Source organism: Narcine bancroftii, unplaced genomic scaffold (assembly GCF_036971445.1).
Source record: "Narcine bancroftii isolate sNarBan1 unplaced genomic scaffold, sNarBan1.hap1 Scaffold_160, whole genome shotgun sequence".
Taxonomy (NCBI): Eukaryota; Metazoa; Chordata; class Chondrichthyes; order Torpediniformes; family Narcinidae; genus Narcine; species Narcine bancroftii.
Window position 1 is genome coordinate 6,121,047 of NW_027211895.1, and position 23,795 is coordinate 6,144,841.

Below are 23,795 nucleotides of genomic sequence, written 5' to 3' on the forward strand. Positions count from 1 at the left end.
CCGCCTCTGTTTCCCCATATCTGATTCCCGGCCTCTGATTCCCCGCCTCTGATTTCCCGCCTCTGATTCCCTGCCTCTGATTCCCCATCTCCGATTCCGCACATCTGATTCCCTGCCTCTGATTCCCCGCCTCTGATTCCCCGCCTCTGATTCCCTGCCTCTGATTCCCAACCTCTGATTCCCCACCTCTGATTCCCCGTGTTTGATTCCCCGCCTCTGTTTCCCCGCCTCTGATTCCCCGCCTCTGATTCCCCAACTCTAATTCCCCGCCTCTGATTCCCCATATCTGATTCCCCACCTCTGATTCCCCGTGTTTGATTCCCCGCCTCTGTTTCCCCGCCTCTGATTCCCCGCCTCTGAATCCCCAACTTTGATTCCCAGCATCTGATTCCCCAGCTCTGATTCCCCGCCTCTGATTCCCCGCATCTGATTCCCTGCATCTGATTCCAAGCCTCTGATTCCCTGCCTCTGATTCCCAACCTCTGATTCCCCACCTCTGATTCCCCATATCTGATCCCCAGCCTCTGTTTCCCCGCCTCTGTTTCCCCATATCTTATTCCCGGCCTCTGATTCCCCGCCTCTGATTCCCCGCCTCTGATTCCCTGCCTCTGATTCCCCATCTCCGATTCCGCACATCTGATTCCCTGCCTCTGATTCCCCGCCTCTGATTCCCCGCCTCTGATTCCCTGCATCTGATTCCCAACCTCTGATTCCCCACCTCTGATTCCCCGCTTCTGATTCTGATTCCCTGCCTCTGATTCCCGATCTCTGATTCCGCACATCTGATTACCTGCCTCTGATTCCCCACCTCTGATTCCCCATATCTGATTCCCCGCCTCTGTTTCCACGCCTCTGATTCCCCGCCTCTGTTTCCCCATATCTAATTCCCCACCTCTGATGCCCCAACTCTGATTCCCCGCCTCTGATTCCACAGCTCTGATTCCCCGCCTCTGATTCCCCACATCCGATTCCCCATATCTGATTCCCCGCCTCTATTTCCCCGCACCTGATTCCCCGCCTCTGTTTCCCCATATCTGATTCCCCGCCTCTGATTCCCAACTATGATTCCCCGCCTCTTATTCCCCAGCTCTGATTCCCTGCCTCTGATTCCCCGCGTTCTATTCCCTGCCTCTGATTCCCCGCCTGTGATTCCCCATCTCTGATTCACCACCTCTGATTCCCCACCACTGATTCCCCATATCTAATTCCCCGCCTCTGTTTGCCCGCCTCTGATTCCCCGCCTCTGTTTCCCCATATCTGATTACCCGCCTCTGAATCCCCAACTCTGATTCCCTGCCTCTGATTCCCCAGCTTCATTACCCGCCTTTGATTCCCCCCGTCTGATTCCCAGCCTCTGAATCCCCGTGTCTGATAACCTGCCTCTGATTCCCCGCCTCTGATTCCCCATCTCAGATTCACCGCCTCTGATTCCCCAACTCTGATTCCCCATCTCTGATTCCGCACATCCGATTCCCTGCCTCTGATTCCCCATCTCTGATTCCGCACATCCGATTCCCTGCCTCTGATTCCCCATCTCGGATTCCCCACCTCTGATTCCCCATATCTGATCCCCAGCCTCTGTTTCCCCGCCTCTGTTTCCCCATATCTTATTCCCGGCCTCTGATTCCCCGCCTCTGATTCCCCGCCTCTGATTCCCTGCCTCTGATTCCCCATCTCCGATTCCGCACATCTGATTCCCTGCCTCTGATTCCCCGCCTCTGATTCCCCGCCTCTGATTCCCTGCATCTGATTCCCAACCTCTGATTCCCCACCTCTGATTCCCCGCTTCTGATTCTGATTCCCTGCCTCTGATTCCCGATCTCTGATTCCGCACATCTGATTACCTGCCTCTGATTCCCCACCTCTGATTCCCCATATCTGATTCCCCGCCTCTGTTTCCATGCCTCTGATTCCCCGCCTCTGTTTCCCCATATCTAATTCCCCACCTCTGATGCCCCAACTCTGATTCCCCGCCTCTGATTCCACAGCTCTGATTCCCCGCCTCTGATTCCCCACATCCGATTCCCCATATCTGATTCCCCGCCTCTATTTCCCCGCCCCTGATTCCCCGCCTCTGTTTCCCCATATCTGATTCCCCGCCTCTGATTCCCAACTATGATTCCCCGCCTCTTATTCCCCAGCTCTGATTCCCTGCCTCTGATTCCCCGCGTTCTATTCCCTGCCTCTGATTCCCCGCCTGTGATTCCCCATCTCTGATTCACCACCTCTGATTCCCCACCACTGATTCCCCATATCTAATTCCCCGCCTCTGTTTGCCCGCCTCTGATTCCCCGCCTCTGTTTCCCCATATCTGATTACCCGCCTCTGAATCCCCAACTCTGATTCCCTGCCTCTGATTCCCCAGCTTCATTACCCGCCTTTGATTCCCCCCGTCTGATTCCCAGCCTCTGAATCCCCGTGTCTGATAACCTGCCTCTGATTCCCCGCCTCTGATTCCCCATCTCAGATTCACCGCCTCTGATTCCCCAACTCTGATTCCCCATCTCTGATTCCGCACATCCGATTCCCTGCCTCTGATTCCCCATCTCGGATTCCGCACATCTGATTCCCTGCCTCTGATTCCCTGACTCTGATCCCCACCTCTGATTCCCAAGCTCTGATTCCCCGCCTCTGATTCCCCAACTCTGATTCCCCTCCTCTGATTCCCCAGCTCTGATTCCCCGCCTCTGATTCCCCGTGTTTGATTCCCTGCCTCTGATTCCCCGCCTCTGATTCCCCATCTCTGATTCACCGCCTTTGATTCGCCACCTCTGATTCCCCATATCTGATTCCTCGCCTCTGTTTCCCCGCCTCTGATTCCCCACCTCTGATTCCCCATATCTCATTCCCCGCCTCTGATTCCCCATCTCTGATTCCCGGACTCTGATTCCCCACCTCTGATTCCCAGCCTCTTATTCCCGGCATCTGATTCCGGCCTCTGATTCCCGGCCTCTGATTCCCTGCTTCTGATTCTGATTCCCTGCCTTTGATTCCCCATCTCTGATTCCGAACATCTGATTCCCTGCCTCTGATTCCCCATCTCTGATTCCCCATATCTGATTCCCCGCCTCTGTTTCCCTGCCTCTTATTCCCCGCCTCTGTTTCCCAATATCTAAGTCCCCGCCTCTGATTCCCCAACTCTGATTCCCCACCTCTGATTCCCCAGCTCTGATTCCCCGCCTCTGATTCCCTGCATCTGATTCCCTGCATCTGATTCCAAGCCTCTGATTCCCTGCCTCTGATTCCCAACCTCTGATTCCCCACCTCTGATTCCCCATATCTGATTCCCAGCCTCTGTTTCCCCGCCTCTGATTCCCCGCCTCTGTTTCCCCATATCTGATTCCCGGACTCTGATTCCCCGCCTCTGATTCCCTGCATCTGATTCCCTGCATCTGATTCCAAGCCTCTGATTCCCTGCCTCTGATTCCCAACCTCTGATTCCCCACCTCTGATTCCCCATATCTGATTCCCAGCCTCTGTTTCCCCGCCTCTGATTCCCCGCCTCTGTTTCCCCATATCTGATTCCCGGACTCTGATTCCCCGCCTCTGATTCCCTGCCTCTGATTCCCCAGCTCCGATTCCGCACATCTGATTCCCTGCCTATGATTCCCCGCCTCTGATTCCCCGCCTCTGATTCCATGCCTCTGATTCCCAACCTCTGATTCCCCACCTCTGATTCCCCGTGTTTGATTCCCCGCCTCAGTTTCCCCGCCTCTGATTCCCCGCCTCTGATTCCCCAACTCTAATTCCCCGCCTCTGATTCCCCATATCTGATTCCCTGCCTCTGTTTCCCCGCCTCTGATTCCCCGCCCCTGTTTCCCCATATCTGATTCCCTGCCTCTGAATCCCCAACTTTGATTCCCAGCCTCTGATTCCCCAGCTCTGATTCCCCGCCTCTGATTCCCCGTGTTTGATTCCCTGCCTCCGATTCCCGGCCTCTGATTCCCCATCTCTGATTCACCGCCTTTGATTCGCCAACTCTGATTCCCCATATCTGATTCCCCGCCTCTGTTTCCCCGCCTCTGATTCCCCGCCTCTGATTCCCCATATCTCATTCCCGCCTCTGAATCCCGATCTCTGATTCCCGGACTCTGATTCCCCACCTCTGATTCCCGGCCTCTTATTCCCGGCATCTGATTCCGGCCTCTGATTCCCGGCCTCTGATTCCCTGCTTCTGATTCTGATTCCCTGCCTTTGATTCCCCATCTCTGATTCCGCACATCTGATTCCCTGCCTCTGATTCCCCATCTCTGATTCCCCATATCTGATTCCCCGCCTCTGATTCCCCAACTCTGATTCCCCACCTCTGATTCCCCAGCTCTGATTCCCCGCCTCTGAATCCCCGCATCTGATTCCCTGCATCTGATTCCAAGCCTCTGATTCCCTGCCTCTGATTCCCAACCTCTGATTCCCCACCTCTGATTCCCCATATCTGATTCCCAGCCTCTGTTTCCCCACCTCTGATTCCCCGCCTCTGTTTCCCCATATCTGATTCCCCGCCTCTGATTTCCCGCCTCTGATTCCCTGCCTCTGATTCCCCATCTCCGATTCCGCACATCTGATTCCCTGCCTCTGATTCCCCGCCTCTGATTCCCCGCCTCTGATTCCCTGCCTCTGATTCCCAACCTCTGATTCCCCACCTCTGATTCCCCGTGTTTGATTCCCCGCCTCTGTTTCCCCGCCTCTGATTCCCCGCCTCTGATTCCCCAACTCTAATTCCCCGCCTCTGATTCCCCATATCTGATTCCCCGCCTCTGTTTCCCCGCCTCTGATTCCTAGCCCCTGTTTCCCCATATCTGATTCCCTGCCTCTGATTCCCCAACTTTGATTCCCAGCATCTGATTCCCCAGCTCTGATTCCCCGCCTCTGATTCCCCGCATCTGATTCCCTGCATCTGATTCCAAGCCTCTGATTCCCTGCCTCTGATTCCCAACCTCTGATTCCCCACCTCTGATTCCCCATATCTGATCCCCAGCCTCTGTTTCCCCGCCTCTGTTTCCCCATATCTTATTCCCGGCCTCTGATTTCCCGCCTCTGATTCCCCGCCTCTGATTCCCTGCCTCTGATTCCCCATCTCCGATTCCGCACATCTGATTCCCTGCCTCTGATTCCCCGCCTCTGATTCCCCGCCTCTGATTCCCCGCTTCTGATTCTGATTCCCTGCCTCTGATTCCCGATCTCTGATTCCGCACATCTGATTACCTGCCTCTGATTCCCCACCTCTGATTCCCCATATCTGATTCCCCGCCTCTGTTTCCACGCCTCTGATTCCCCGCCTCTGTTTCCCCATATCTAATTCCCCACCTCTGATGCCCCAACTCTGATTCCCCGCCTCTGATTCCACAGCTCTGATTCCCCGCCTCTGATTCCCCACATCCGATTCCCCATATCTGATTCCCCGCCTCTGTTTCCCCGCCCCTGATTCCCCGCCTCTGTTTCCCCATATCTGATTCCCCGCCTCTGATTCCCAACTATGATTCCCCGCCTCTTATTCCCCAGCTCTGATTCCCTGCCTCTGATTCCCCGCGTTCTATTCCCTGCCTCTGATTCCCCGCCTGTGATTCCCCATCTCTGATTCACCACCTCTGATTCCCCACCACTGATTCCCCATATCTAATTCCCCGCCTCTGTTTGCCCGCCTCTGATTCCCCGCCTCTGTTTCCCCATATCTGATTACCCGCCTCTGAATCCCCAACTCTGATTCCCTGCCTCTGATTCCCCAGCTTCATTACCCGCCTTTGATTCCCCCCGTCTGATTCCCAGCCTCTGAATCCCCGTGTCTGATAACCTGCCTCTGACTCCCCGCCTCTGATTCCCCATCTCAGATTCACCGCCTCTGATTCCCCAACTCTGATTCCCCATCTCTGATTCCGCACATCCGATTCCCTGCCTCTGATTCCCCATCTCGGATTCCGCACATCTGATTCCCTGCCTCTGATTCCCTGACTCTGATCCCCACCTCTGATTCCCAAGCTCTGATTCCCCGCCTCTGATTCCCCAACTCTGATTCCCCTCCTCTGATTCCCCAGCTCTGATTCCCCGCCTCTGATTCCCCGTGTTTGATTCCCTGCCTCTGATTCCCCGCCTCTGATTCCCCATCTCTGATTCACCGCCTTTGATTCGCCACCTCTGATTCCCCATATCTGATTCCTCGCCTCTGTTTCCCCGCCTCTGATTCCCCACCTCTGATTCCCCATATCTCATTCCCCGCCTCTGATTCCCCATCTCTGATTCCCGGACTCTGATTCCCCACCTCTGATTCCCAGCCTCTTATTCCCGGCATCTGATTCCGGCCTCTGATTCCCGGCCTCTGATTCCCTGCTTCTGATTCTGATTCCCTGCCTTTGATTCCCCATCTCTGATTCCGAACATCTGATTCCCTGCCTCTGATTCCCCATCTCTGATTCCCCATATCTGATTCCCCGCCTCTGTTTCCCTGCCTCTGATTCCCCGCCTCTGTTTCCCAATATCTAAGTCCCCGCCTCTGATTCCCCAACTCTGATTCCCCACCTCTGATTCCCCAGCTCTGATTCCCCGCCTCTGATTCCCTGCATCTGATTCCCTGCATCTGATTCCAAGCCTCTGATTCCCTGCCTCTGATTCCCAACCTCTGATTCCCCACCTCTGATTCCCCATATCTGATTCCCAGCCTCTGTTTCCCCGCCTCTGATTCCCCGCCTCTGTTTCCCCATATCTGATTCCCGGACTCTGATTCCCCGCCTCTGATTCCCTGCCTCTGATTCCCCAGCTCCGATTCCGCACATCTGATTCCCTGCCTCTGATTCCCCGCCTCTGATTCCCCGCCTCTGATTCCATGCCTCTGATTCCCAACCTCTGATTCCCCACCTCTGATTCCCCGTGTTTGATTCCCCGCCTCTGTTTCCCCGCCTCTGATTCCCCAACTCTAATTCACCGCCTCTGATTCCCCATATCTGATTCCCTGCCTCTGTTTCCCCGCCTCTGATTCCCCGCCCCTGTTTCCCCATATCTGATTCCCTGCCTCTGAATCCCCAACTTTGATTCCCAGCCTCTGATTCCCCAGCTCTGATTCCCCGCCTCTGATTCCCCGTGTTTGATTCCCTGCCTCCGATTCCCGGCCTCTGATTCCCCATCTCTGATTCACCGCCTTTGATTCGCCACCTCTGATTCCCCGTGTTTGATTCCCTGCCTCCGATTCCCAACCTCTGATTCCCCACCTCTGATTCCCCGTGTTTGATTCCCCGCCTCTGTTTCCCCGCCTCTGATTCCCCGCCTCTGATTCCCCATATCTCATTCCCCGCCTCTGAATCCACATCTCTGATTCCAGGACTCTGATTCCCCACCTCTGATTCCCGGCCACTTATTCCCGGCATCTGATTCCGGCCTCTGATTCCCGGCCTCTGATTCCCTGCTTCTGATTCTGATTCCCTGCCTTTGATTCCCCATCTATGATTCCGCACATCTGATTCCCTGCCTCTGATTCCCCATCTCTGATTCCCCATATCTGATTCCCCGCCTCTGATTCCCCAACTCTGATTCCCCACCTCTGATTGCCCAGCTCTGATTCCCCGCCTCTGAATCCCCGCATCTGATTCCCTGCATCTGATTCCAAGCCTCTGATTCCCTGCCTCTGATTCCCAACCTCTGATTCCCCACCTCTGATTCCCCATATCTGATTCCCAGCCTCTGTTTCCCCGCCTCTGATTCCCCGCCTCTGTTTCCCCATATCTGATTCCCGGCCTCTGATTCCCCGCCTCTGATTTCCCGCCTCTGATTCCCTGCCTCTGATTCCCCATCTCCGATTCCGCACATCTGATTCCCTGCCTCTGATTCCCCGCCTCTGATTCCCCGCCTCTGATTCCCTGCCTCTGATTCCCAACCTCTGATTCCCCACCTCTGATTCCCCGTGTTTGATTCCCCGCCTCTGTTTCCCCGCCTCTGATTCCCCGCCTCTGATTCCCCAACTCTAATTCCCCGCCTCTGATTCCCCATATCTGATTCCCCACCTCTGATTCCCCGTGTTTGATTCCCCGCCTCTGTTTCCCCGCCTCTGATTCCCCGCCTCTGAATCCCCAACTTTGATTCCCAGCATCTGATTCCCCAGCTCTGATTCCCCGCCTCTGATTCCCCGCATCTGATTCCCTGCATCTGATTCCAAGCCTCTGATTCCCTGCCTCTGATTCCCAACCTCTGATTCCCCACCTCTGATTCCCCATATCTGATCCCCAGCCTCTGTTTCCCCGCCTCTGTTTCCCCATATCTTATTCCCGGCCTCTGATTCCCCGCCTCTGATTCCCCGCCTCTGATTCCCTGCCTCTGATTCCCCATCTCCGATTCCGCACATCTGATTCCCTGCCTCTGATTCCCCGCCTCTGATTCCCCGCCTCTGATTCCCTGCATCTGATTCCCAACCTCTGATTCCCCACCTCTGATTCCCCGTGTTTGATTCCCCGCCTCTGTTTCCCCGCCTCTGATTCCCCCCTCTGATTCCCCAACTCTAATTCCCTGCCTCTGATTCCCCATATCTGATTCCCTGCCTCTGTTTCCCCGCCTCTGATTCCCCGCCCCTGTTTCGCCATATCTGATTCCCTGCCTCTGATTCCCCGCGTTCTATTCCCTGCCTATGATTCCCCGCCTGTGATTCCCCATCTCTGATTCACCACCTCTGATTCCCCACCACTGATTCCCCATATCTAATTCCCCGCCTCTGTTTGCCCGCCTCTGATTCCCCGCCTCTGTTTCCCCATATCTGATTACCCGCCTCTGAATCCCCAACTCTGATTCACTGCCTCTGATTCCCCAGCTTCATTACCCGCCTTTGATTCCCCCCGTCTGATTCCCAGCCTCTGAATCCCTGTGTCTGATAACCTGTCTCTGATTCCCCGCCTCTGATTCCCCATCTCAGATTCACCGCCTCTGATTCCCCAACTCTGATTCCCCATCTCTGATTCCGCACATCCGATTCCCTGCCTCTGATTCCCCGACTCTGATTCCCCACCTCTGATTCCCCAGCTCTGATTCCCCGCCTCTGATTCCCCAACTCTGATTCCCCGCCTCTGATTCCCCAGCTCTGATTCCCCGCCTCTGATTCCCCGTGTTTGATCCCCTGCCTCTGATTCCCCAGCTCTGATTCCCCATCTCTGATTCACCGCCTTTGATTCGCCACCTCTGATTCCCCATATCTCATTCCTCGCCACTGTTTCCCCGCCTCTGATTCCCCGCCTCTGATTCCCCATATCTCATTCCCCGCCTCTGATTCCCCATCTCTGATTCCCGGACTCTGATTCCCCACCTCTGATTCCCGACCTCTTATTCCCGGCATCTGATTTCGGCCTCTGATTCCCGGCCTCTGATTCCCTGCTTCTGCTTCTGATTCCCTGCCTCTGATTCCCCAGTTCTGATTCCGCACATCTAATTCCCTTCCTCTGATTCCCCACCTCTGATTCCCCATATCTGAATCCCCGCCTCTGTTTCCCCGTCTGTGATTCCCCGCCTCTGTTTCCCCATATCTAAGTCCCCGCCTCTGATTCCCCAACTTTGATTCCCCACCTCTGATTCCCCAGCTCTGATTCCCCGCCTCTGATTCCCCACCTCTGATTCCCCATATCTGATTCCCAGCCTCTGTTTCCCCGCCTCTGATTCCCTGCCTCTGTTTCCCCATATCTGATTCCCGGCCTCTGATTCCCCGCCTCTGATTCCCCGCCTCTGATTCCCTGCCTCTGATTCCCCATCTCCGATTCCGCACATCTGATTCCCTGCCTCTCATTCCCCGCCTCTGATTCCCCGCCTCTGATTCCCTGCCTCTGATTCCCAACCTCTGATTCCCCACCTCTGATTCCCCGTGTTTGATTCCCCGCCTCTGTTTCCCCGCCTCTGATTCCCCGCCTCTGATTCCCCAACTCTAATTCCCCGCCTCTGATTCCCCATATCTGATTCCCCGCCTCTGTTTCCCCGCCTCTGATTCCCCGCCCCTGTTTCCCCATATCTGATTCCCTGCCTCTGATTCCCCAACTTTGATTCCCAGCCTCTGATTCCCCAGCTCTGATTCCCCGCCTCTGATTCCCCGCATCTGATTCCCTGCATCTGATTCCAAGCCTCTGATTCCCTGCCTCTGATTCCCAACCTCTGATTCCCCACCTCTGATTCCCCATATCTGATTCCCAGCCTCTGTTTCCCCGCCTCTGATTCCCCGCCTCTGTTTCCCCATATCTGATTCCCGGCCTCTGATTCCCCGCCTCTGATTCCCCGCCTCTGATTCCCTGCCTCTGATTCCGCATCTCCGATTCCGCACATCTGATCCCCTGCCTCTGATTCCCCGCCTCTGATTCCCCGCCTCTGATTCCCTGCCTCTGATTTCCAACCTCTGATTCCCCACCTCTGATTCCCCGTGTTTGATTCCCCGCCTATGTTTCCCCGCCTCTGATTCCCCGCCTCTGTTTCGCAATATCTAAGTCCCCGCCTCTGATTCCCCAACTCTAATTCCCCACCTCCGATTCCCCAGCTCTGATTCCCCGCCTCTGATTCCCTGCATCTGATTCCCTGCATCTGATTCCAAGCCTCTGATTCCCTGCCTCTGATTCCCAACCTCTGATTCCCCACCTCTGATTCCCCATATCTGATTCCCAGCATCTGTTTCCCCGCCTCTGGTTCCCCGCCTCTGTTTCCCCATATCTGATTCCCTGCCTCTGATTCCCCATCTCCGATTCCGCACATCTGATTCCCTGCCTCTGATTCCCCGCCTCTGATTCCCCGCCTCTGATTCCCTGCCTCTGATTCCCAACCTCTGATTACCCACCTCTGATTCCCCGTGTTTGATTCCCCGCCTCTGTATCCCCGCCTCTGATTCCCCTCCTCTGATTCCCCAACTCTAATTCCCCGCCTCTGATTCCCCATATCTGATTCCCCGCCTCTGTTTCCCCGCCTCTGATTCCCCGCCCCTGTTTCCCCATATCTGATTCCCTGCCTCTGATTCCCCAACTTTGATTCCCAGCCTCTGATTCCCCAGCTCTGATTCCCCGCCTCTGATTCCCCGCATCTGATTCCCTGCATCTGATTCCAAGCCTCTGATTCCCTGCCTCTGATTCCCAACCTCTGATTCCCCACCTCTGATTCCCCATATCTGATTCCCAGCCTCTGTTTCCCCGCCTCTGATTTCCCGCCTCTGTTTCCCCATATCTGATTCCCGGCCTCTGATTCCCCGCATCTGATTCCCCGCCTCTGATTCCCTGCCTCTGATTCCTCATCTCCGATTCCGCACATCTGATTCCCTGCCTCTGATTCCCCGCCTCTGATTCCCCGCCTCTGATTCCCTGCCTCTGATTCCCAACCTCTGATTCCCCACCTCTGATTCCCCGTGTTTGATTCCCCGCCTCTGTTTCCCCGCCTCTGATTCCACAGCTCTGATTCCCCGCCTCTGATTCCCCACATCCGATTCCCCATATCTGATTCCCCGCCTCTGTTTCCCCGCCCCTGATTCCCCGCCTCTGATTCCCCGTGTTTGATTCCCTGCCTCTGATTCCCCTCCTCTGATTCCCCATCTCTGATTCACCGCCTTTGATTCGCCACCTCTGATTCCCCATATCTGATTCCCCACCTCTGTTTCCCCGCCTCTGATTCCCCGCCTCTGATTCTCCATATCTCATTCCCCGCCTTTGACTCCCCATCTCTGATTCCCGGACTCTGATTCCCCACCTCTGATTCCCGGCCTCTTATTCCCAGCATCTGATTCCAGGCCTCTGATTCCCGGCCTCTGACTCCCCGCTTCTGATTCTGATTCCCTGCCTCTGATTCCCGATCTCTGATTCCGCACATCTGATTACCTGCCTCTGATTCCCCACCTCTGATTCCCCATATCTGATTCCCCACCTCTGTTTCCACGCCTCTGATTCCCTGCCTCTGTTTCCCCATATCTAATTCCCCACCTCTGATGCCCCAACTCTGATTCCCCGCCTCTGATTCCACAGCTCTGATTCCCCGCCTCTGATTCCCCACATCCGATTCCCCATATCTGATTCCCCGCCTCTGTTTCCCCGCCCCTGATTCCCCGCCTCTGTTTCCCCATATCTGATTCCCCGCCTCTGATTCCCAACTATGATTCCCCGCCTCTTATTCCCCAGCTCTGATTCCCTGCCTCTGATTCCCCGCGTTCTATTCCCTGCCTCAGATTCCCCGCCTGTGATTCCCCATCTCTGATTCACCACCTCTGATTCCCCACCACTGATTCCCCATATCTAATTCCCCGCCTCTGTTTGCCCGCCTCTGATTCCCCGCCTCTGTTTCCCCATATCTGATTACCCGCCTCTGAATCCCCAACTCTGATTCCCTGCCTCTGATTCCCCAGCTTCATTACCCGCCTTTGATTCCCCCCGTCTGATTCCCAGCCTCTGAATCCCCGTGTCTGATAACCTGCCTCTGATTCCCCGCCTCTGATTCCCCATCTCAGATTCACCGCCTCTGATTCCCCAACTCTGATTCCCCATCTCTGATTCCGCACATCCGATTCCCTGCCTCTGATTCCCCATCTCGGATTCCGCACATCTGATTCCCTGCCTCTGATTCCCTGACTCTGATCCCCACCTCTGATTCCCAAGCTCTGATTCCCCGCCTCTGATTCCCCAACTCTGATTCCCCTCCTCTGATTCCCAGCTCTGATTCCCCGCCTCTGATTCCCCGTGTTTGATTCCCTGCCTCTGATTCCCCGCCTCTGATTCCCCATCTCTGATTCACCGCCTTTGATTCGCCACCTCTGATTCCCCATATCTGATTCCTCGCCTCTGTTTCCCCGCCTCTGATTCCCCACCTCTGATTCCCCATATCTCATTCCCCGCCTCTGATTCCCCATCTCTGATTCCCGGACTCTGATTCCCCACCTCTGATTCCCAGCCTCTTATTCCCGGCATCTGATTCCGGCCTCTGATTCCCGGCCTCTGATTCCCTGCTTCTGATTCTGATTCCCTGCCTTTGATTCCCCATCTCTGATTCCGAACATCTGATTCCCTGCCTCTGATTCCCCATCTCTGATTCCCCATATCTGATTCCCCGCCTCTGTTTCCCTGCCTCTGATTCCCCGCCTCTGTTTCCCAATATCTAAGTCCCCGCCTCTGATTCCCCAACTCTGATTCCCCACCTCTGATTCCCCAGCTCTGATTCCCCGCCTCTGATTCCCTGCATCTGATTCCCTGCATCTGATTCCAAGCCTCTGATTCCCTGCCTCTGATTCCCAACCTCTGATTCCCCACCTCTGATTCCCCATATCTGATTCCCAGCCTCTGTTTCCCCGCCTCTGTTTCCCCATATCTGATTCCCGGACTCTGATTCCCCGCCTCTGATTCCCTGCCTCTGATTCCCCAGCTCCGATTCCGCACATCTGATTCCCTGCCTCTGATTCCCCGCCTCTGATTCCCCGCCTCTGATTCCATGCCTCTGATTCCCAACCTCTGATTCCCCACCTCTGATTCCCCGTGTTTGATTCCCCGCCTCTGTTTCCCCGCCTCTGATTCCCCAACTCTAATTCACCGCCTCTGATTCCCCATATCTGATTCCCTGCCTCTGTTTCCCCGCCTCTGATTCCCCGCCCCTGTTTCCCCATATCTGATTCCCTGCCTCTGAATCCCCAACTTTGATTCCCAGCCTCTGATTCCCCAGCTCTGATTCCCCTCCTCTGATTCCCCGTGTTTGATTCCCTGCCTCCGATTCCCGGCCTCTGATTCCCCATCTCTGATTCACCGCCTTTGATTCGCCACCTCTGATTCCCCATATCTGATTCCCCGCCTCTGTTTCCCCGCCTCTGATTCCCCGCCTCTGATTCCCCATATCTCATTCCCCGCCTCTGAATCCCCATCTCTGATTCCCGGACTCTGATTCCCCACCTCTGATTCCCGGCCACTTATTCCCGGCATCTGATTCCGGCCTCTGATTCCCGGCCTCTGATTCCCTGCTTCTGATTCTGATTCCCTGCCTTTGATTCCCCATCTATGATTCCGCACATCTGATTCCCTGCCTCTGATTCCCCATCTCTGATTCCCCATATCTGATTCCCCGCCTCTGATTCCCCAACTCTGATTCCCCACCTCTGATTCCCCAGCTCTGATTCCCCGCCTCTGAATCCCCGCATCTGATTCCCTGCATCTGATTCCAAGCCTCTGATTCCCTGCCTCTGATTCCCAACCTCTGATTCCCCACCTCTGATTCCCCATATCTGATTCCCAGCCTCTGTTTCCCCGCCTCTGATTCCCCGCCTCTGTTTCCCCATATCTGATTCCCGGCCTCTGATTCCCCGCCTCTGATTTCCCGCCTCTGATTCCCTGCCTCTGATTCCCCATCTCCGATTCCGCACATCTGATTCCCTGCCTCTGATTCCCCGCCTCTGATTCCCCGCCTCTGATTCCCTGCCTCTGATTCCCAACCTCTGATTCCCCACCTCTGATTCCCCGTGTTTGATTCCCCGCCTCTGTTTCCCCGCCTCTGATTCCCCGCCTCTGATTCCCCAACTCTAATTCCCCGCCTCTGATTCCCCGCCTCTGATTCCCCAACTTTGATTCCCAGCATCTGATTCCCCAGCTCTGATTCCCCGCCTCTGATTCCCCGCATCTGATTCCCTGCATCTGATTCCAAGCCTCTGATTCCCTGCCTCTGATTCCCAACCTCTGATTCCCCACCTCTGATTCCCCATATCTGATCCCCAGCCTCTGTTTCCCCGCCTCTGTTTCCCCATATCTTATTCCCGGCCTCTGATTCCCCGCCTCTGATTCCCCGCCTCTGATTCCCTGCCTCTGATTCCCCATCTCCGATTCCGCACATCTGATTCCCTGCCTCTGATTCCCCGCCTCTGATTCCCCGCCTCTGATTCCCTGCATCTGATTCCCAACCTCTGATTCCCCACCTCTGATTCCCCGTGTTCGATTCCCCGCCTCTGTTTCCCCGCCTCTGATTCCCCCCTCTGATTCCCCAACTCTAATTCCCTGCCTCTGATTCCCCATATCTGATTCCCTGCCTCTGTTTCCCCGCCTCTGATTCCCCGCCCCTGTTTCGCCATATCTGATTCCCTGCCTCTGATTCCCCGCGTTCTATTCCCTGCCTATGATTCCCCGCCTGTGATTCCCCATCTCTGATTCACCACCTCTGATTCCCCACCACTGATTCCCCATATCTAATTCCCCGCCTCTGTTTGCCCGCCTCTGATTCCCCGCCTCTGTTTCCCCATATCTGATTACCCGCCTCTGAATCCCCAACTCTGATTCCCAGCCTCTGAATCCCCGTGTCTGATAACCTGTCTCTGATTCCCCGCCTCTGATTCCCCATCTCAGATTCACCGCCTCTGATTCCCCAACTCTGATTCCCCATCTCTGATTCCGCACATCCGATTCCCTGCCTCTGATTCCCCGACTCTGATTCCCCACCTCTGATTCCCCAGCTCTGATTCCCCGCCTCTGATTCCCCAACTCTGATTCCCCGCCTCTGATTCCCCAGCTCTGATTCCCCGCCTCTGATTCCCCGTGTTTGATCCCCTGCCTCTGATTCCCCAGCTCTGATTCCCCATCTCTGATTCACCGCCTTTGATTCGCCACCTCTGATTCCCCATATCTCATTCCTCGCCACTGTTTCCCCGCCTCTGATTCCCCGCCTCTGATTCCCCATATCTCATTCCCCGCCTCTGATTCCCCATCTCTGATTCCCGGACTCTGATTCCCCACCTCTGATTCCCGACCTCTTATTCCCGGCATCTGATTCCGGCCTCTGATTCCCGGCCTCTGATTCCCTGCTTCTGCTTCTGATTCCCTGCCTCTGATTCCCCAGTTCTGATTCCGCACATCTAATTCCCTGCCTCTGATTCCCAACCTCTGATTCCCCATATCTGAATCCCCGCCTCTGTTTCCCCGTCTGTGATTCCCCGCCTCTGTTTCCCCATATCTAAGTCCCCGCCTCTGATTCCCCAACTTTGATTCCCCACCTCTGATTCCCCAGCTCTGATTCCCCGCCTCTGATTCCCCACCTCTGATTCCCCATATCTGATTCCCAGCCTCTGTTTCCCCGCCTCTGATTCCCCACCTCTGTTTCCCCATATCTGATTCCCGGCCTCTGATTCCCCGCCTCTGATTCCCCGCCTCTGATTCCCTGCCTCTGATTCCCCATCTCCGATTCCGCACATCTGATTCCCTGCCTCTCATTCCCCGCCTCTGATTCCCCGCCTCTGATTCCCTGCCTCTGATTCCCAACCTCTGATTCCCCACCTCTGATTCCCCGTGTTTGATTCCCCGCCTCTGTTTCCCCGCCTCTGATTCCCCGCCTCTGATTCCCCAACTCTAATTCCCCGCCTCTGATTCCCCATATCTGATTCCCCGTCTCTGTTTCCCCGCCTCTGATTCCCCGCCTCTGTTTCCCCATATCTGATTCCCTGCCTCTGATTCCCCAACTTTGATTCCCAGCCTCTGATTCCCCAGCTCTGATTCCCCGCCTCTGATTCCCCGCATCTGATTCCCTGCATCTGATTCCAAGCCTCTGATTCCCTGCCTCTGATTCCCAACCTCTGATTCCCCACCTCTGATTCCCCATATCTGATTCCCAGCCTCTGTTTCCCCGCCTCTGATTCCCCGCCTCTGTTTCCCCATATCTGATTCCCGGCCTCTGATTCCCCGCCTCTGATTCACTGCCTCTGATTCCCTGCCTCTGATTCCCCATCTCCGATTCCGCACATCTGATCCCCTGCCTCTGATTCCCCGCCTCTGATTCCCCGCCTCTGATTCCCTGCCTCTGATTTCCAACCTCTGATTCCCCACCTCTGATTCCCCGTGTTTGATTCCCCGCCTATGTTTCCCCGCCTCTGATTCCCCGCCTCTGTTTCCCAATATCTAAGTCCCCGCCTCTGATTCCCCAACTCTAATTCCCCACCTCCGATTCCCCAGCTCTGATTCCCCGCCTCTGATTCCCTGCATCTGATTCCCTGCATCTGATTCCAAGCCTCTGATTCCCTGCCTCTGATTCCCAACCTCTGATTCCCCACCTCTGATTCCCCATATCTGATTCCCAGCATCTGTTTCCCCGCCTCTGATTCCCTGCCTCTGATTCCCCGCGTTCTATTCCCTGCCTCTGATTCCCCGCCTGTGATTCCCCATCTCTGATTCACCACCTCTGATTCCCCACCACTGATTCCCCATATCTAATTCCCCGCCTCTGTTTGCCCGCCTCTGATTCCCCGCCTCTGTTTCCCCATATCTGATTCCCCGCCTCTGAATCCCCAACTCTGATTCCCTGCCTCTGATTCCCAAGCTTCATTCCCCGCCTTTGATTCCCCCCGTCTGATTCCCAGCCTCTGAATCCCCGTGTCTGATAACCTGCCTCTGATTCCCCGCCTCTGATTCCCCATCTCAGATTCACCGCCTCTGATTCCCCAACTCTGATTCCCCATCTCTGATTCCGCACATCCGATTCCCTGCCTCTGATTCCCCGACTCTGATTCCCCACCTCTGATTCCCCAGCTCTTATTCCCCGCCTCTGATTCCCCAACTCTGATTCCCCGCCTCTGATTCCCCAGCTCTGATTCCCCGCCTCTGATTCCGCGTGTTTGATCCCCTGCCTCTGATTCCCCAGCTCTGATTCCCCATCTCTGATTCACCGCCTTTGATTCGCCACCTCTGATTCCCCATATCTGATTCCTCGCCACTGTTTCCCCGCCTCTGATTCCCCGCCTCTGATTCCCCATATCTCATTCCCCGCCTCTGATTCCCCATCTCTGATTCCCGGACTCTGATTCCCCACCTCTGATTCCCGACCTCTTATTCCCGGCATCTGATTCCGGCCTCTGATTCCCGGCCTCTGATTCCCTGCTTCTGATTCTGATTCCCTGCCTCTGATTCCCCATTTCTGATTCCGTACATCTAATTCCCTGCCTCTGATTCCCCACCTCTGATTCCCCATATCTGAATCCCCGCCTCTGTTTCCCCGTATCTGATTCCCCGCCTCTGTTTCCCCATATCTAAGTCCCCGCCTCTGATTCCCCAACTTTGATTCCCCACCTCTGATTCCCCAGCTCTGATTCCCCGCCTCTGATTCCCCACCTCTGATTCCCCATATCTGATTCCCAGCCTCTGTTTCCCCGCCTCTGATTCCCCGCCTCTGTTTCCCCATATCTGATTCCCGGCCTCTGATTCCCCGCCTCTGATTCCCCGCCTCTGATTCCCTGCCTCTGATTCCCCATCTCCGATTCCGCACATCTGATTCCCTGCCTCTCATTCCCCGCCTCTGATTCCCCGCCTCTGATTCCCTGCCTCTGATTCCCAACCTCTGATTCCCCACCTCTGATTCCCCGTGTTTGATTCCCCGCCTCTGTTTCCCCGCCTCTGATTCCCCGCCTCTGATTCCCCAACTCTAATTCCCCGCCTCTGATTCCCCATATCTGAGTCCCCGCCTCTGTTTCCCCGCCTCTGATTCCCCGCCCCTGTTTCCCCATATCTGATTCCCTGCCTCTGATTCCCCAACTTTGATTCCCAGCCTATGATTCCCCAGCTCTGATTCCCCGCCTCTGATTCCCCGCATCTGATTCCCTGCATCTGATTCCAAGCCTCTGATTCCCTGCCTCTGATTCCCAACCTCTGATTCCCCACCTCTGATTCCCCATATCTGATTCCCAGCCTCTGTTTCCCCACCTCTGATTCCCCGCCTCTGTTTCCCCATATCTGATTCCCGGCCTCTGATTCCCCGCCTCTGATTCCCCGCCTCTGATTCCCTGCCTCTGATTCCCCATCTCCGATTCCGCACATGTGATTCCCTGCCTCTGATTCCCCGCCTCTGATTCCCCGCCTCTGATTCCCTGGCTCTGATTTCCAACCTCTGATTCCCCACCTCTGATTCCCCGTGTTTGATTCCCCGCCTATGTTTTCCCGCCTCTGATTCCCCGCCTCTGTTTCCCAATATCTAAGTCCCCACCTCTGATTCCCCAACTCTAATTCCCCACCTCTGATTCCCCAGCTCTGATTCCCCGCCTCTGATTCCCTGCATCTGATTCCCTGCATCTGATTCCAAGCCTCTGATTCCCTGCCTCTGATTCCCAACCTCTGATTCCCCACCTCTGATTCCCCATATCTGATTCCCAGCATCTGTTTCCCCAACTCTGATTCCCCGCCTCTGATTCCCCAGCTCTGATTCCCCGCCTCTGATTCCCCGTGTTTGATTCCCTGCCTCTGATTCCCCGCCTCTGATTCCCCATCTCTGATTCACCGCCTTTGATTCGCCACCTCTGATTCCCCATATCTGATTCCTCGCCTCTGTTTCCCCGCCTCTGATTCCCCACCTCTGATTCCCCATATCTCATTCCCCGCCTCTGATTCCCCATCTCTGATTCCCGGACTCTGATTCCCCACCTCTGATTCCCAGCCTCTTATTCCCGGCATCTGATTCCGGCCTCTGATTCCCGGCCTCTGATTCCCTGCTTCTGATTCTGATTCCCTGCCTTTGATTCCCCATCTCTGATTCCGAACATCTGATTCCCTGCCTCTGATTCCCCATCTCTGATTCCCCATATCTGATTCCCCGCCTCTGTTTCCCTGCCTCTGATTCCCCGCCTCTGTTTCCCAATATCTAAGTCCCCGCCTCTGATTCCCCAACTCTGATTCCCCACCTCTGATTCCCCAGCTCTGATTCCCCGCCTCTGATTCCCTGCATCTGATTCCCTGCATCTGATTCCAAGCCTCTGATTCCCTGCCTCTGATTCCCAACCTCTGATTCCCCACCTCTGATTCCCCATATCTGATTCCCAGCCTCTGTTTCCCCGCCTCTGATTCCCCGCCTCTGTTTCCCCATATCTGATTCCCGGACTCTGATTCCCCGCCTCTGATTCCCTGCCTCTGATTCCCCAGCTCCGATTCCGCACATCTGATTCCCTGCCTATGATTCCACGCCTCTGATTCCCCGCCTCTGATTCCATGCCTCTGATTCCCAACCTCTGATTCCCCACCTCTGATTCCCCGTGTTTGATTCCCCGCCTCAGTTTCCCCGCCTCTGATTCCCCGCTTCTGATTCCCCAACTCTAATTCCCCGCCTCTGATTCCCCATATCTGATTCCCTGCCTCTGTTTCCCCGCCTCTGATTCCCCGCCCCTGTTTCCCCATATCTGATTCCCTGCCTCTGAATCCCCAACTTTGATTCCCAGCCTCTGATTCCCCAGCTCTGATTCCCCGCCTCTGATTCCCCGTGTTTGATTCCCTGCCTCCGATTCCCGGCCTCTGATTCCCCATCTCTGATTCACCGCCTTTGATTCGCCACCTCTGATTCCCCATATCTGATTCCCCGCCTCTGTTTCCCCGCCTCTGATTCCCCGCCTCTGATTCCCCATATCTCATTCCCGCCTCTGAATCCCGATCTCTGATTCCCGGACTCTGATTCCCCACCTCTGATTCCCGGCCTCTTATTCCCGGCATCTGATTCCGGCCTCTGATTCCCGGCCTCTGATTCCCTGCTTCTGATTCTGATTCCCTGCCTTTGATTCCCCATCTCTGATTCCGCACATCTGATTCCCTGCCTCTGTTTCCCCATATCTGATTCCCGGCCTCTGATTCCCCGCCTCTGATTTCCCGCCTCTGATTCCCTGCCTCTGATTCCCCATCTCCGATTCCGCACATCTGATTCCCTGCCTCTGATTCCCCGCCTCTGATTCCCCGCCTCTGATTCCCTGCCTCTGATTCCCAACCTCTGATTCCCCACCTCTGATTCCCCGTGTTTGATTCCCCGCCTCTGTTTCCCCGCCTCTGATTCCCCGCCTCTGATTCCCCAACTCTAATTCCCCGCCTCTGATTCCCCGCCTCTGATTCCCCAACTTTGATTCCCAGCATCTGATTCCCCAGCTCTGATTCCCCGCCTCTGATTCCCCGCATCTGATTCCCTGCATCTGATTCCAAGCCTCTGATTCCCTGCCTCTGATTCCCAACCTCTGATTCCCCACCTCTGATTCCCCATATCTGATCCCCAGCCTCTGTTTCCCCGCCTCTGTTTCCCCATATCTTATTCCCGGCCTCTGATTCCCCGCCTCTGATTCCCCGCCTCTGATTCCCTGCCTCTGATTCCCCATCTCCGATTCCGCACATCTGATTCCCTGCCTCTGATTCCCCGCCTCTGATTCCCCGCCTCTGATTCCCTGCATCTGATTCCCAACCTCTGATTCCCCACCTCTGATTCCCCGTGTTCGATTCCCCGCCTCTGTTTCCCCGCCTCTGATTCCCCCCTCTGATTCCCCAACTCTAATTCCCTGCCTCTGATTCCCCATATCTGATTCCCTGCCTCTGTTTCCCCGCCTCTGATTCCCCGCCCCTGTTTCGCCATATCTGATTCCCTGCCTCTGATTCCCCGCGTTCTATTCCCTGCCTATGATTCCCCGCCTGTGATTCCCCATATCTGATTCACCACCTCTGATTCCCCACCACTGATTCCCCATATCTAATTCCCCGCCTCTGTTTGCCCGCCTCTGATTCCCCGCCTCTGTTTCCCCATATCTGATTACCCGCCTCTGAATCCCCAACTCTGATTCCCAGCCTCTGAATCCCCGTGTCTGATAACCTGTCTCTGATTCCCCGCCTCTGATTCCCCATCTCAGATTCACCGCCTCTGATTCCCCAACTCTGATTCCCCATCTCTGATTCCGCACATCCGATTCCCTGCCTCTGATTCCCCGACTCTGATTCCCCACCTCTGATTCCCCAGATCTGATTCCCCGCCTCTGATTCCCCAACTCTGATTCCCCGCCTCTGATTCCCCAGCTCTGATTCCCCGCCTCTGATTCCCCGTGTTTGATCCCCTGCCTCTGATTCCCCAGCTCTGATTCCCCATCTCTGATTCACCGCCTTTGATTCGCCACCTCTGATTCCCCATATCTCATTCCTCGCCACTGTTTCCCCGCCTCTGATTCCCCGCCTCTGATTCCCCATATCTCATTCCCCGCCTCTGATTCCCCATCTCTGATTCCCGGACTCTGATTCCCCACCTCTGATTCCCGACCTCTTATTCCCGGCATCTGATTCCGGCCTCTGATTCCCGGCCTCTGATTCCCTGCTTCTGCTTCTGATTCCCTGCCTCTGATTCCCCAGTTCTGATTCCGCACATCTAATTCCCTGCCTCTGATTCCCAACCTCTGATTCCCCATATCTGAATCCCCGCCTCTGTTTCCCCGTCTGTGATTCCCCGCCTCTGTTTCCCCATATCTAAGTCCCCGCCTCTGATTCCCCAACTTTGATTCCCCACCTCTGATTCCCCAGCTCTGATTCCCCGCCTCTGATTCCTCACCTCTGATTCCCCATATCTGATTCCCAGCCTCTGTTTCCCCGCCTCTGATTCCCCACCTCTGTTTCCCCATATCTGATTCCCGGCCTCTGATTCCCCGCCTCTGATTCCCCGCCTCTGATTCCCTGCCTCTGATTCCCCATCTCCGATTCCGCACATCTGATTCCCTGCCTCTCATTCCCCGCCTCTGATTCCCCGCCTCTGATTCCCTGCCTCTGATTCCCAACCTCTGATTCCCCACCTCTGATTCCCCGTGTTTGATTCCCCGCCTCTGTTTCCCCGCCTCTGATTCCCCGCCTCTGATTCCCCAACTCTAATTCCCCGCCTCTGATTCCCCATATCTGATTCCCCGCCTCTGTTTCCCCGCCTCTGATTCCCCGCCTCTGTTTCCCCATATCTGATTCCCTGCCTCTGATTCCCCAACTTTGATTCCCAGCCTCTGATTCCCCAGCTCTGATTCCCCGCCTCTGATTCCCCGCATCTGATTCCCTGCATCTGATTCCAAGCCTCTGATTCCCTGCCTCTGATTCCCAACCTCTGATTCCCCACCTCTGATTCCCCATATCTGATTCCCAGCCTCTGTTTCCCCGCCTCTGATTCCCCGCCTCTGTTTCCCCATATCTGATTCCCGGCCTCTGATTCCCCGCCTCTGATTCACTGCCTCTGATTCCCTGCCTCTGATTCCCCATCTCCGATTCCGCACATCTGATCCCCTGCCTCTGATTCCCCGCCTCTGATTCCCCGCCTCTGATTCCCTGCCTCTGATTTCCAACCTCTGATTCCCCACCTCTGATTCCCCGTGTTTGATTCCCCGCCTATGTTTCCCCGCCTCTGATTCCCCGCCTCTGTTTCCCAATATCTAAGTCCCCGCCTCTGATTCCCCAACTCTAATTCCCCACCTCCGATTCCCCAGCTCTGATTCCCCGCCTCTGATTCCCTGCATCTGATTCCCTGCATCTGATTCCAAGCCTCTGATTCCCTGCCTCTGATTCCCCACCTCTGATTCCCCATATCTGATTCCCAGCATCTGTTTCCCCGCCTCTGATTCCCTGCCTCTGATTCCCCGCGTTCTATTCCCTGCCTCTGATTCCCCGCCTGTGATTCCCCATCTCTGATTCACCACCTCTGATTCCCCACCACTGATTCCCCATATCTAATTCCCCGCCTCTGTTTGCCCGCCTCTGATTCCCCGCCTCTGTTTCCCCATATCTGATTCCCCGCCTCTGAATCCCCAACTCTGATTCCCTGCCTCTGATTCCCAAGCTTCATTCCCCGCCTTTGATTCCCCCCGTCTGATTCCCAGCCTCTGAATCCCCGTGTCTGATAACCTGCCTCTGATTCCCCGCCTCTGATTCCCCATCTCAGATTCACCGCCTCTGATTCCCCAACTCTGATTCCCCATCTCTGATTCCGCACATCCGATTCCCTGCCTCTGATTCCCCGACTCTGATTCCCCACCTCTGATTCCCCAGCTCTGATTCCCCGCCTCTGATTCCCCAACTCTGATTCCCCGCCTCTGATTCCCCAGCTCTGATTCCCCGCCTCTGATTCCG